This window comes from Phalacrocorax aristotelis, chromosome 2 (genome assembly GCF_949628215.1).
Source record: "Phalacrocorax aristotelis chromosome 2, bGulAri2.1, whole genome shotgun sequence".
In the NCBI taxonomy this organism is placed as follows: Eukaryota; Metazoa; Chordata; class Aves; order Suliformes; family Phalacrocoracidae; genus Phalacrocorax; species Phalacrocorax aristotelis.
This window is the reverse complement of record NC_134277.1, coordinates 112,841,743-112,856,423: the sequence shown is the minus strand read 5'-3', so window position 1 is coordinate 112,856,423 and position 14,681 is coordinate 112,841,743.

Below are 14,681 nucleotides of genomic sequence, written 5' to 3'. Positions count from 1 at the left end.
GCTGAGGCTTTCCTTGTAAAGTTGTCATCCCCAACTTTGAACCTTCATGCCCGTGCTGGTATTTTTTCCAGCCCCAGCTCCACATCAACACAGCAAATCAGCCATGTTTGCAAACGAAACGAGTTCTCGCCTCAGTTGCTAAACTAAGAGGCTGACTACTGTTATCCCATAGGAAGTCTTTGCAACTTTTTAATCATCAGCTCCCACTTGAAACTAGCATAAACCACAACCAACCGGTTGTAGAAATTCTTCAGGATAGATTCATTTCTTTAATACTTCAGGACAGTTCATTCCTATTAAGCTTTCCTATTTTCAGGTTTGTAAGGTCACAGAGCTTGTATCTACACCACTCCTTAACGAATATCTCGAGTAAGCTGCAGCAAGGAACGATGTTTTCCTGGGAAAAGAACAGTGTGTCCAAAATAAGCTGGTTGAGGTGTGGGAATTCTAGTCAAAAAATACTGTCTCGCAAATGCGACTCCCCGCTAACAACATATGCTGCTTATTTTTCAGGAAAACACTGTGCTGCTCTGTACAGTATTGCGTTTAAAACCATATTTCAAAGTACAATAATGCGTATGAGTTGCATAAGCAGAGTTAGACTGCAAATGCATTCTTCAAATTGGGGGCAGCTGCTCATGGAGTTCAGACTTCAGCATGTTGGCTGGTTGTTTTTATTGATCGGGGTAAAGAAATTCAGGAAAAGATTAGTACTTTACAGATTTTGTATAAAATAAAGCTATTTCTTGCCATATAACTCAGTTATGAGTTATACTTCAGAAGGCATAGCAATGTTTGTATGTAAAACATAGACAAACAGGAAAAATCTGCGGGTCAAGGAGATAAAAAATGAAAAGTTCTGCCATAAAACCTTATCAAGGGCCTTCAAGGCTGCAAATAAATAACACTCCACATCTGTCCCTTCCAACAGATCTGTTCTTTGCTCACACCAGGAACTTCTTAAATTTCAGGACAGGCAAGGGGGAGGAAAGCAAAACATCTGTGGAGAGAAAAGTCAACAAATTTCAAGAGCCAAAGTGTCGTTTGTTCTAAAATCGTAGAGGTCAGGTTAAGGAATCCCCTGTGCAGGATCGCAAGTACCAGTTGGGAGCCAAGTACAAAGGAAAGGGAAAGAGCGAGCATCTGTACAAAATAAAGTCCTGCCAGTTTACAACTTTATAATCAGTTTAACCGTTTCTTCAAATTACGGCAAGCTGAGGAGTACTTTCTTACATCCGTGCAATGAATAAGTGCCAGTTCATTATTACACGCGTTTATCTTCATCAGAATATTCCACAAGAGCTAGAGATCGTATATTGAGATCCAGCTCTGGACTTTATCGTCTGACTCGATTATTATAGCTTAACTAAACATCTCTGTAGAACTTCTAACTGAAATATATACATTGAAGTAGTCTGCGGGACTACATCACCATTGTTCAGTGTCCATTATAATCATTCTCGAAGAAAATTGACTCTTCTCAAATTTCATTTGGGTATGTACCTCCTTGGAGAAGAGGATTGCTCTGTGTTCCATTGTTCCTTTTTCCACAGCTTGTTGCTGGCATTACAAGGTACCGGGCAACCAGAATGATCCACAGTTCAAGACATGGCACTTCTAATATCATTCTTTCCTAACCCAGGTTTCTGATGAGCTTTGAATGATTTTGACGTTAGGTGAGAATCTCAGCTTCTTAAGCAAGCGTAACTCCACCGTACGTTTACACTGAGCAAGAGCATTGGATATTATAAATTGACGATTAGAAACTTCTTAGTCTTTGAGAATCTAATCCGATGAGAAAATGGAATGCCGTGGTACAGGTAAGATCTTGAATGAGTCAAGAAACATGCGTGAGAATGAAAGCGTTTTAGGGCACGGCAGTTTTGTGCATGTTTATGCAGTCCCCAAAAACCATCTGCATAAACTGAAACTCTGAGCGCTACTATATCATATACGCTTAACTGAGAGAGTAGCACTGCAGAGACTAAAATAGCACAGGAGACTTTTACCTTGTAAAACAATTAAGTCGCTACTGCTCCAGCTTCACTTGCAAGAAAGATAGAGATGGCACACACTTTAGGAAGGGTAATTTCTGAATGACTCACACTTACTGGTGTTGCTAATTAAAATTTACTACAAAAATAAAACGAAGAAGTTTGCTTTGTAAGGCAAGAAAAAAGTTATCTGTAAATACCCAGAAAATACTCAGAAATATGGTTATCGGTACTCAGAGATGTGGTTACAGGGAACTTCTTAAAATCTTGTTTTCTCTCCCACCAGTTTTCAGGAATTAGAACTGCTGTAAGGACTAAGTGTTTCAGTTGCAAGGGAACGGAAAATCCTAATATTTAGGACAATGTGTAGCACAAAGTGAATATGTTAATCTAACCATCTGTAGACAACAACCTATGGATAAAAACATTGCCTTTGGCAAAAACAGAGGTTTGGGAGAATTCAAACTAGAGAAAGCCCAAATACACAGAGCCTGAATGGAACCTCTCTGCTATCCTGCATCTAAGTAAACTCCAAGTGAACACCAAATATGTTTTTTCAGCTTTTGTCTGTGTTGCTGTGCTTAAGGCAGAGCTATTGTGTTCATGGCAGGTTCCCTTCAGGCCCCTCAGGAGCATGAGGTCACCTCCCGACCCTGGAGGGCAGCGGGGGCACTCATAGCTGTCAGCGGTGCCATGCTTTTCCTCATCCATACCAGTTAATAACTTGCACGTCCCACCATCCCACCTTACCACCCATCCCACCCTCAACGATCCTTTCTCCTCACCGCATAGCGGGGCATTTCTACACTGTGAACACCATATCTGCTGGAATAGGGGTAGGGAATTTGGAATAGTTTCAAGAAGGAGGGACACTGATACAACCAGTCAATAATCCCACCCAGAACAAAATTTAATGGGTAAATATGTTTTTCATCAGCAGCTGTACTGAATAACAAAGGGTCTTTAATTTTAGCTGGTTTTTTGTTGGGCTTTTTTGCACACACTTGTTATCCATTCTGCCCCTCTGCCTCATTATCTCATAAGCATCACCCAAGTGTTCTGAAAAAGCATTCTGGAAATAATTATCACTTGTAATTGGAGGAAGAAACCAATACAGTAAGCTGCCTGTCTACCTCTAATAAACATTCAGCTGCTACTAAAAGCTGGTTTAGATAACTCTTCAGTTGTTCCCCAGAACCCTTCAAGTGCTTTTCTCCCTCCCTCGGAAAAGTATGTCCAGAGGTTAATAAATCTGAGCCGTGACAGACCAAAGAGAGGAGTAAATTCAAAGCAAAAGGCCCTTCACAGCGCACCCTGCCCACAACTTCCTCTCAACAGAGAAACCACCTCTATAGCATGATGGGCTGGAAGTGCAACCCAAGGAAAGAGGTGAAGGCCAGGGCAGCTCCCAGGTCCCTCCTGACGTTCCTCAGCTGGTAGCCTGATGCTCCACTTCAGCAGCAAAAGTCTTTGACCCTTCTATTCCTGAATCAATTTCAAGCTGTAACTTGAGGTTTATGTTATGATAATTTGGCTCTGAGATGACAAAGGCTTCCATGAGGATTAAAGAAAATCTGCTGTTTTGGAGGAACCTGGGAAACAGCTGCTCCAGGAGCCTGCGTGGAGCTGGCACGGGGCAAGGGAAAGGCACGAGTGGCTTGAATGCCTCCAGCCTGGCCAGAAACGGCACCATGCAGGTTGGCCCATGGGTGAAAGGTCCCTCAAGGGCTTGCCTGCTTTGCGGTACGGGCTTTACTCACTTCGGAGTCGCCCAAACTTAACTGCTCGCCAGAGAGGAGGGCTGGCTTTGGTTAGAAGCGGGCACTTTAGGTCAGTCTGGATGCAAAAAGTGGGGAGCAGAAGAGAAAAAAGGGGGAACTGTGTAAATTCCTACTCTGCTCCCAGAACAGTAAGTCCTCTAACACAGAGGGTTTTTAATGCTCAGGCTATCACCCATGCCTGGTACATGCCCCCACCTTCATGCACCTCCACGCCCCTCACACTGACAGCACCTAGGTTTAGTGGTACCCTTCCCTCCAGGCTTTCAAGGGGCTGTGAACACCCAGTCACTCCTTCCTATTGCCAGCCGTAATCTAGCCTAGTGCTAAAGGCAGCGGGTCCAGCTGCCTCCTGCCAGGCTGCTGGGGACATGGCACCGGGGGCAGCAGCACAGCGGCTGAAAACTCTGCCATGGAGATGTGGGCAGGAGTTGGGAGAGCACAGAAGCGCCGTCACTGGCTGTTCTTGCACGGGGATGTGCAGGGTCCTTCCCCAATCTCAATAAGAAAGGCACAACGACAAATAGTGTAATAAAAGCGCTTTAATAATGAGATACCAATAAGAAGAGGAATAATGATAGTGAGAAATTCTTAGATCTCTTCATCCTGGGAACCTTGCTTTCATGCAGCATCGGATAGACCCAACGCAAGCAGTAGCTGCCCCAGCCTCCCCTGTCTTGAAATCAAATAAAAAACTACCTCATTACATTGTGGCAAATATATCACATGCCTGGATCATGCCTAGGTACCTGACTGTGAAGACACTTCTTGTAACTCTTATCTCTTCATGGCTACCAAAGCAGGAGATGCAAGTAGCAAGAGATACCAGGTAGCAGGAAGCCATGCCTGCAAAGGGTGGCATGGTTTGGAAATAGGTTAATAGAGCTGCACTGGTTCCACATTGCAAAATAAGTGGTGATGGTGATAAGTTGATTGGTTTTTGCTGTTTTCCTACTAGAAGAGTCTCATTGGCATTAATGGTGTCAAAGGCAAGACTCAGCATGTTTTCTGTGAAGAGCTCACAGGCTGGAAATTGTTGTCCAACAGGTATGATTGGATGGTATACTGTATTATGGTGAATAAATTCCTCCCCCAAAATCACAGTGAATTCACATTAATTTTTCTTTTGTTGAAAAAATGGAACCCATAGGCAATAGGGAATACAATACTATCATTTCTGGTTCTCAGCAGCAACCCTTCCATAATGCTGTTCCCAGTCTGGGCATGGGACTTCTCCTTACATTTTGATTAAATAGTTTGCAAGAGCTTGAAGGCCCCAGTAACACATCGAGGCAAAGGAACAGCCACAGTTAAATTCATTACAACCATCTATAACATGACAAAGAAGTGTTAAGAGTAGGGAAAATCTTACTGATCATCTCCATACTGACCTTGGACTTGTGGGAAGGACTTGTAGGAGTTGAAGGATCCAAACCCACCACTTCCAAATGTTTTATTAGGAAGGGGAGAGAATGAGAGAATCTCTGGCCCTCACAGAGATGTGCAAGGTGAATGGCTTTAATTTGTGCTCCTAACATCTCAGAGGACTTTGAATGGATAGAGAATTTATAAAATCATTTAGCTCATACTTTTAAACCACAGTTAATTTGTGAGAGCAGATTAAAGTTTGTGACTAATTTTTGCTTCCTTATTATTTTGCAGAAAGTATAAAATAAGAGTTAATCAGTTAATCATACCCTCTGATCTTTTCCTCAGTGAATTTGCATTTCTTCTCAAGTGTGGTCGGGTATGCAGCTGGGAAAAGATCCGTAGGACATCAGTGTTGTTCCAGTGGTTGAGCTTTTAACAGCAAGTGCCAAGATTTTGCTGTCCAGAGACATATACCTGCCTCTGCAAAATCTTTATTAAAAGAAGGCATCTTGATGTGAGATTAGCAAGGTATTCTACCTTTTGTGTAGAATATCTAGAGATAATGCAAGAAACAAAACTTCAAGAAAGCCGATGACGACAGCCAAGGGCTTAAATAAGTGACCTTAGTCCCACTCATGGAACAATGAACATCTCCAGCTGTCTTCTGTAGCTTTTAAAATGAAGTCATTTATTTATACACTTAAACACTAATTTGATGTCAGCTCTAAGCTTCTGTTATAGAAATTTGCCATAGAATCTAATTCAAGAGGCAATTTATCTTTATTAATGTGGGAGGAAATACGCATATAAAGCCAGCGATTTTTTAATCTTAACTGCCATTCCTGCTATTGCAAGAAAGTGCCTTACACCTATCTGGAAAGCCATTATTAGCAAACTGAATAATTCATCACTTCCAATTTTCAAGAAATTAGCCTTGCCTAAGACTGAAACCAGAAGCCTTTTAAAACATAATAATCAAAAAAACTATGTCAGGTCGTTAATTTGAGGAACAGTAGGAATGTCCTAATGTGAGGTTCAGGGAGCATCATTTCAAAACCAGCACTAACTCTTCCTGTCTATAAAAGCAGGTGAGTGTGCCTTCCTACTACCCGAAGGGTACCCTTACATGTATTTCAACTGAATTTTCACAAGTGGAGAAAAAAAGGGCAATGTAGCCTGGAAATTTCTGTGTTTCACCTTTCTAATGCTATTTAGAGAAATCCTCTGCTACTCAAATATTACCATTAATCTTTAGAATGGAAGCAGAGCTAATGCTTACATTTTGTCTTAAAATTAACTCTGCCGTATTTGAAGTGTATGATTTTTTAATTAAATACACTTACTTTGAACTAACTACAGGTAGTTATGGAATCGGTCTTTACGTTGTGTCGACAGAATAGCCTGATTTGGAAAATAGGGGAAATCAGATGCCCTATTAATTCATAAATAAATAAATATGGGCAAAAGGACAAAGTTTATGAGGCAATCTGGGTTTAATTACTGTCAAGTTAAATTGCACTGACTAGAACTTATTTTTTCATTCCCTTTCTACTTACGTAGCTATCTACAGTGCAAAGTCAGTGTTAAATGCTACTAAGCCTGACAGTAGCATTTGCTGTCTCTTTTGTGCTGTGTAAACAAATGCTCATCAGTGAAGAAGCAGCCTAATATTTTTTAATATCTACGGAGGTATCAGCTCCACTTTGAAAAGAATTATAATTAAAAATTCATGAGATACTGGAAATGTTTAGAATCTGAATTGTATAGCAAGAAGAGACAACTGTGTCAATGTAAATATTATACAGGTGATGGATGGATCATCAGGCTGTATTTACTAAGGTAGTGTTTCTGTGTAAACTCCATCGCTAATTAGAGGTTTGTTTTGGAGAACAAGACACAAAGCCAATCAGTTTGATGAGGGGAGAGCTTGGGAGGTGAGCTCTCTAGCTTGTCTTTGACTTCAATCAAGAAATGCCTGTGTTTAAACAAATGAAAACATTATCAAGCTTTAGTCAGTGGTTATCTGCAGCGACACTGCAGCACTGTATTTACTGTTCCTGGATTCCTCCCTGCACACTTCTGGTCATCTGCAGGGAGCAGGCAGAGGTGCCATTTTGCGAGCAGCAATTAAAATTCTTCCCTATCTGCAAAAGCTTGCTTCTCCTTTCCCTTCCCCTTCCAGTATCGCTATCGTGCAGCCCGAGGTGACCCTGGTGCAGGTCCTCCCAGAAATGCGCACCTCTGTGGTAAGAGGCACCATCAGCCTGAAGATAATGTTTGTATCTCATCTTGAGCTGCCTATGAAGCCATTGGTTTCTCTCTTTTTTTTCAGTTTTTCTCATTCATAAAATGAGGGGGGGGGGTGGAAACCCTGACTTGTATTGCATGCACAGTACAGACAAGATACTTGTTTGGCATTTTTTGAAGACTCTTTCATAAATGCTATCAAGGGACAGGAAAAATAGCTGTTATTGTTGTAGGATTTTTGATAAAATATCAGGAGCTACAGAAGATTGAAAGTTGCTCTGTCAACGAGTGACTGCAACCGAGCCAATTATAAAATAAACCAGTCAGCACACAGAGATTACACAGTGATTTTTGGTGAATACTTTAAAACATTTCCAAAGTACTCTTATAAATTCTGTAAGCTGATGACACAAACAATGTATAAGATTCAATTAACTGGCACGACAGCGGAGCCACAAACACAAGACACTACAGGAAAATGAAATAGACTTTATATCCCAAACCAGATCACTAATATGTAGGTTAGGACTTCCCTAGTGAGACTTTTTTTTAATACCAGTTCAATTTTCAGACACTGCTAAGTTATTTGTGACGAGGCTGTGCCTTGGTGGATTGTGTTCTTACAGGACATTTAGTTGGATTTTTAATGCTAATACAAATAATACATTTGTTTCAAAGGCGGAGAAGTACTTAAAGCATATTAAAGAGTAAATACTTTTCATAAAAAGTTAATTATTAAAAATATAATGTAATTGCACTTTTAAGACCTATGTTCTGTATCATTCGTACCTGAACATCTTGCTACATAGTGAAATCTTCAGTAAGCGCCAAGTTTCCGAGTTTTAGTCTGCAGTCATTTATAACAGCCACTGGATGGCACTGTAGAACTGCAAGTCAAAACCTTTTAACTCCTTGCCTACTAACACCCACTTTAACGTGCTAATGAAATCAATGCAGCCTGTACTCGCAAAGCAGAGCCCCACCAGCTTCCACTTTACTGGCAACTTTTTGCATTTTTCACCCTTTTCACAAGGCAAATCAGAAAACCCAGGTTCAGTTTTACATAGACCCTGCTGCCGGCCACTGCAGAGCGGGGCTTCGCGCTGATGGTGCCCGGCGGGAGGCTGGCCAGCTCTGGATGCTTCAGGCAGACAAAACAGTCACTCTGATGGAAAAAATGATGAGACAGGCTGTCTGTAGGGGGGGTTTTCCTACTCCTGAACAGTTTAGCATTAGCTTATTTCATAAAGCATGAGTTTAATGCATTTATTTTTCACCTGTCTTATGTAACTTAGAGGTTGCATGACTCTCATCATCATGGGAGATTGACAGTATCGGGCTTCTTTCACACACTGTTCCCCTGATGGTGTTTCTCCAAGAAGCAGAGTCCAGAGAAGGTTGCAGAACCATGGGTGGGAGGGAGGGTGTGGGTGGGCGCAGGAGCAAGCTTGAAAATTAATGCAAATACGATGGGTATGTCTTGGCTATAGCATTTTACTACGCTTAAGGGCACAACATATATCTTTTGCTTCATCAATATGCCACATTAGCCTCATCTCATTGAAAAACAAAGAAAAACAGCTTCCGTGGAGCCTATAATTCTCTGAAAATTTCTGATACTGAGGTCCTCCTGGCACCATGCTAAACTAGCTTATTTGCATTTGACAAGTAGAATGCCTTCAGAGTTCATGGGTTTAATTGCTTTGCCAAGGTAACGGGTTTAACTTTTATATATTTTGTGTAATATGGTGTAATACTGACAAAATAATAAATTCCACATCCCTTCCTGAAGCAAATCTCTCATTAAAGTCAGTGTGAACTTTACCACAGGAAAAAAAGTGAATAACTGAGCCTGGAATTTGGAATTACCACGTGCCAGACTTTGCAGCAGCGACTGCAGCAAAGCCAACAAAATCCAAAGAATTTGCTTGAGATCAAATCTTTTGCTAGTAGTAAATAATTAATAGGCAATTGTTACTAAAAAAGACTATCTAGGGAAGCTAATAGCTGTTCAGTTTAAATTAAAATGTCTTTTTTTTTCTCTTTAAAACACCTGCCTTTAAAATAAAGTTCATTTCCGTGCCCGTGTGAATTGGCTACGCGGTATGAAAAAGCCTTTCCAAGAATGTCTGAAACATAACAGCTCTCATGACAATTTTCAATAAATCAGTCCTGGCTGGGAGTCTCGGAGGAAGAGAAACTAAATGATGATTAAATTATCCTTTTATCTCTAAAAGTGATCTTTCTGAATCAGGACTGAGGCACTGTGAGGAAATGGGTTCGGAGCACTTATATTTCTGCTATCATGATTCCCTCTGTTCTCTGAAAAGCCAACGTCCCAGATTTCAACTTTATGATCAAAATTTCACAGGGCAGAGGTAGAAAACGGCCAGTGACCTGATGAAGGGATTAGCGTACAGGGTAATGGTAGCCATGCACCAACTAAACTCCTCTTGCAGAAATGCAGGAGACACAGAAATGCACCTGGTATGAAACCAAACTGGGATCCAGCAGCGTGACATGGATGCGGGCCATGTAAACTGGGAATTGCACGGCTAAACCGGGAATAACACCTCCAGAATAAAGGCTCCAGGTCAAAAAAGTACCCAACGGCTCTGTTCCCAGTTATCAGGTTTCCAACCACGTCTGTGCCACTGGGCAGAGCATGTCTGCACTGCCTGCTTTCTGTCCGCCCAGTCTTTGCCTTCTTCACCTCCAGAGGCAGAGGAAGAAGAGGCAGCTGTAAAGGGGACATGATTTAAAGGCAGGCCATGTGCTGCTTGTGGGGCTGAACACCCCTCTCTAGCCGGAGCACATCTGCCTAATACCTTTCATTTACAGAGAGAGGAACATATTATTGCTGAGTATGTTTCCAAGTGGCACCACCTGTTTTGCAAACGGCAAAGTAAACATATGCAGTGGCTTTTTAGCTTTTCAAAAAAAGGTGTGTGGCCATGCTTCTTAGGTAGTCCTATCTAGCTGGAAGAGCAAGGAACACGGTCAGAGCCAGAGGTGGGCAATTCCATAAGCCACTTAGTGATGTTAAAGATCCCAGTTTCAACATCTCCCTGAATAAAAGATACTCTGACAATGTGCCGCAATATTATAACTGGCTTCAAGTCCTATTTTTATTAGTCCAAATGGAAGCAGAATTTGAGTATTTCCTAAAAACACACATCACCGGCATATTTTAATCACATGATTGTTTGAGGCAGTCAATAAAAACACAACTACTGAACTGTACGTATGTTTCAGTATATTTAAGCACCTATTCTTTATTAATTGATGAAGTATTTCAATGGCTCCTTTATGCACTACTAGGATGCTCAGTGGTTTAGAGAGGAGATACCTCACAAACAAATCTTGCCTCATATAAAGCCTGGTTCCTATACTCCAGTGTCATCTGCATGTTCCTTAAAAGTCTTTGAATTAATACTTTAAATATTTATACTGTGACTCCTTTTCCTAGCTTTTGTCGGGAACTAATGGGTTTTCAGTTAATAAATTATATCTTGTACCTTTAATAACTTCAGCAGTGTGTGCAAATCTCTGTTCAATGAAGATGTAGAGACTCACACATTTCTGTCTTAACTGCCACAACAACTGAACAAATTCAATGGATGTTGTACAGTTATTTGCCACTAAAATGTCAACAGAGAGTTTAAATAAAAGGAAATTAGCTGTTCAGGCATAGTGTTCTATTAATCAGTAGACAGAGCTCTTCCTGGTGTCAGAAGTACTGAAGGGACGCAATGATGTGATTGTAAGAGTCTGTAAGAAAGATCCCCCATTTTTGACCTTGAGATACCCATGAATGTTTAAGATGCAAAGCCAGAGGGTCACATTCCAGCTGAGAATTAACAGGTGCGACTTCCAAAATAAACAACGTTGACTGACACTGATTTTTAATTTGACCTGTTGTTTAGAAAATATTTTTGTCTGGTTAATGCCCCAGAATACCAAATACCTTCACACAGTCACAGGTGTTCTCAAATTATCTAAATGCAATGGATTGCATAAAAATGTTATTTAATTCTAGAGCATAAGAATTTTGAGAATCGTGCTGGAAATATACAATGTAGCTCTATACCTTATGAAAATAGTTCCCACCTACAAAGAGATATAGCCAGAGGTCACATAAACATACTTAACACTATGTTTGTTTTTCTAAAAAAACTTTTTTCACTGTATCACATGTACTGTTCATGTCTGAAACAAAGCTCATCTGCCAGCGCTTGTATTAGAAGTCCCCAAATTGCCCAAATGGCTCAGGAAGCCTTCATCAGAGGCCGCTCTTGCCTTCTAGTCAGCACAGAGCAGGAACTGGAGCTCTGCCATTGCAAACGCGGTGCTGCCAAAGCTTATGCCTCAGCTGAGCTGTGCAGTGGAAATTATGGTCATGGGTGGCTTGAGAAGGACTCACCGGGAGCACATCAGGAGGAGGCTGGGGATTATTGCTGCAGTGTCTTGCCTAATTCTATTTCCTTTGGTTTTTTTTTAAAGCTGCAATAGTAAAAATTAATACTTTCATCAAGCTGTACATATAGTAGCGGAAGAAATATAGACCTGCTTGCATCACAGAGTACAACCTCCCTTCACAAGCTGGTTAGGAAAATCTACCTCTGTATCACTGTCGGACACCACTGGTTCTATCCTGTGGCAAAAACACAGAGGAATCAGCAAGGCTTTCCTAATAAAACAAACCGGGAAAAAAGTTTGCAGGGCTGTAAAACGAGAGACTTTTAGACTATCACAGCTGATACTCTCACAAATCAGCGGTGCAGAGCTGTGCTTATTACACAGCAACAGAATCTCTTACAAAATTAGTTATCATTTTTGCAGCAGATCTTATACGCTGCACATAGACAGCTCAGATGACGGCCCCTCTTCCAATGCTTTTCAGTGATTGCCTGGATAGTTCAATAAGTTACCTGGATACCACTTCTGCAAGGACATGTTATGGTTGTATACCACCGCTAATGGATAATTCCCCTTAATTTATTACTTCTACCTTTACAGCGCTTTGTTTTTTTATTAAAAGCATTTATTTAAAAACTAATAAAGCATGTAAGCATTATACTAATAGCTAAGATTGTTTTATGAGATTTGCTGGGGAGAGTTTGGGCTGACACAAATGACATCCCTAGCCACTCAATTATTGTCCTTCCCAGAAGACTGTTCCAGGAGAACATCAATGATTTATCAATATTAAAAGTCAACATGCAATGGCCAGTGCTTTACATCTTACCCATGTCTGTACTTGTACACATTGTAATCCTCAGCAGCGGCGGCCTGGCTCAGTCCCTGGGGCCTGAGATGTTTCCTACAGCCTTTGATAACACTGGAAGGTTAAATTCCCCCCCAAAAATCTACATAATTCTTAGGTCTATATGTTGCTTTATCCAAATTTGTGGCCTCCTTTTTGCCGCACCTACCTGTGTGCTTCTTTCTTCCTGTGCTTCTCACAGTGTTAGCAATTTACAACAGCTTCAAGCAACACAGAAAAATACCCTCCCTGTTTAAATGCTGATTCAGAGTAATTATTGCTCTTGAGTGAGTATAATTTATGGGATAATCATGCAACTCTCTGTTGCTTGCATTCACCTTTTCCCTCTTTTTTAGGAGGCAGCATTGTTCAGCACAAACATTCATACTGCTCATATATGAGAGGGCATATCCTTGACTTATCATCATCTGTGATTTTTTTTCATTTGACAGGTTGAAAAATGCATACACCTATTTTCTGTGATGGCTTTCTTATCACTGTGGGCCTTCCTGGGGCTAAGTCTGCTCAACCATTCAATTTTGATTCTGGAAGCAATGTTAAGGCCATTAGCTGTGTCCATATAAGGATGCTGTTATAAAACTTGACATGCTTATTAATCATAAATTCAGTAGACATTCTGCTTCAATCTTTCTAGGGTCTGCTTATGCTTCATTTATGATGTAAAGCGAGGGTTTGAGGGGGAGGTGGTGTATTTTTAGATCAGTATTTATGTCAGGTAGCAGACAATGTTCAATATTTCCATATCAGTTTCCAGCAAGCAAGAGCACTTAGCTCTTTTCCACTTGTATTGCACATAGTTTGCTCCAGAGTGAGACAGTGAAAAAGTGCAGTTAGAGAAGTTCAAGAACAGGTGGCTGCAGACAAATGTTCGCTCTGCCTTAACAGTGGTGGAATATCACCGTTCCTTTGTCATCATATATTACCCAATATTACTCCAGCATCATGACACTATCATTTAAGGGGTAGGTAAAAACAGCATATTAAGAAATATTTTTCTTCCTGCTCCATTCTGCCAGTGGTTTTAAAAGTGAAACTGCCAAAATCTGTATTCCTGAAATGTTACCTGCCTAAACCCATAGAGCACTGGTGGTTTCCAGGCTGCTAGTTAAATATACTCAGGAAGATTGTGAGTGTATATTCATTTTTGGATTGACAAACGGACTCATTTAAGACATTTGTAATGCATTATACATTCAGCCTGAACTCATGAAATGGCTTAGCGAAGTTCATTAACCTTGGAAAACTTGAATCCATTTCCATGTATGAGGGAGGGAAAGAGACTGTAACCCTCTGCTAGCATGTGCCAGCACATTTCTCTGAGCCCACCAGCCCAGGTTATGTCTGCACCCCTCCCTGGCTACAGATAAGATTTCTTATCACTTGGAAAACAACTGGCTGAAACTCTGTTATAATTGCATTTTCCTCCGATTGCCTACATTTGTTCAAATCCAATAAACTAGAAGTGAAATGCAGTGAGGCAGGAAACATGTAGATCGGCACCAAAGATAATGTGAATGCAGTGATCTGTGAACTGAGGCTCCTGAATTTTGCACATGTAGGAGAGTTGAAGACAGCAGGAGAGGAGGTCAGATTTAAGACCAGAGCATGGGAAGAGACAATATGGGTCACCAGGTCTAGAGTCCAGATCTCACAGGCAACCATATAACAGAATGCCCTCCATCCGTTTATTGAGTTTTGCGTGTAGCAAATTTTCGTGACAATGCACAGGCTGGCACTGTTGTTTTGAATCCTCTGCAAATACTGCTTGTCATCTTCCCTCGTCCAGAAAGATAACGTTAAAAATAAAATACTCCAACCCCTTCCCCTGCTCACTCCAATCCAACCTCCTATTTTAATTCCATTCTTAAATTTTGGTATCGACATTTGCATTCCTTTGAGCCACACACCATTTTCCACCTTTTTGAAGAAGCTTGCCTTGTTGTTAGCTGACCTGGTGGGCATCAGTGCTCATCTTCCGCTTACCTCCACGGCTCCTCAGGTGGA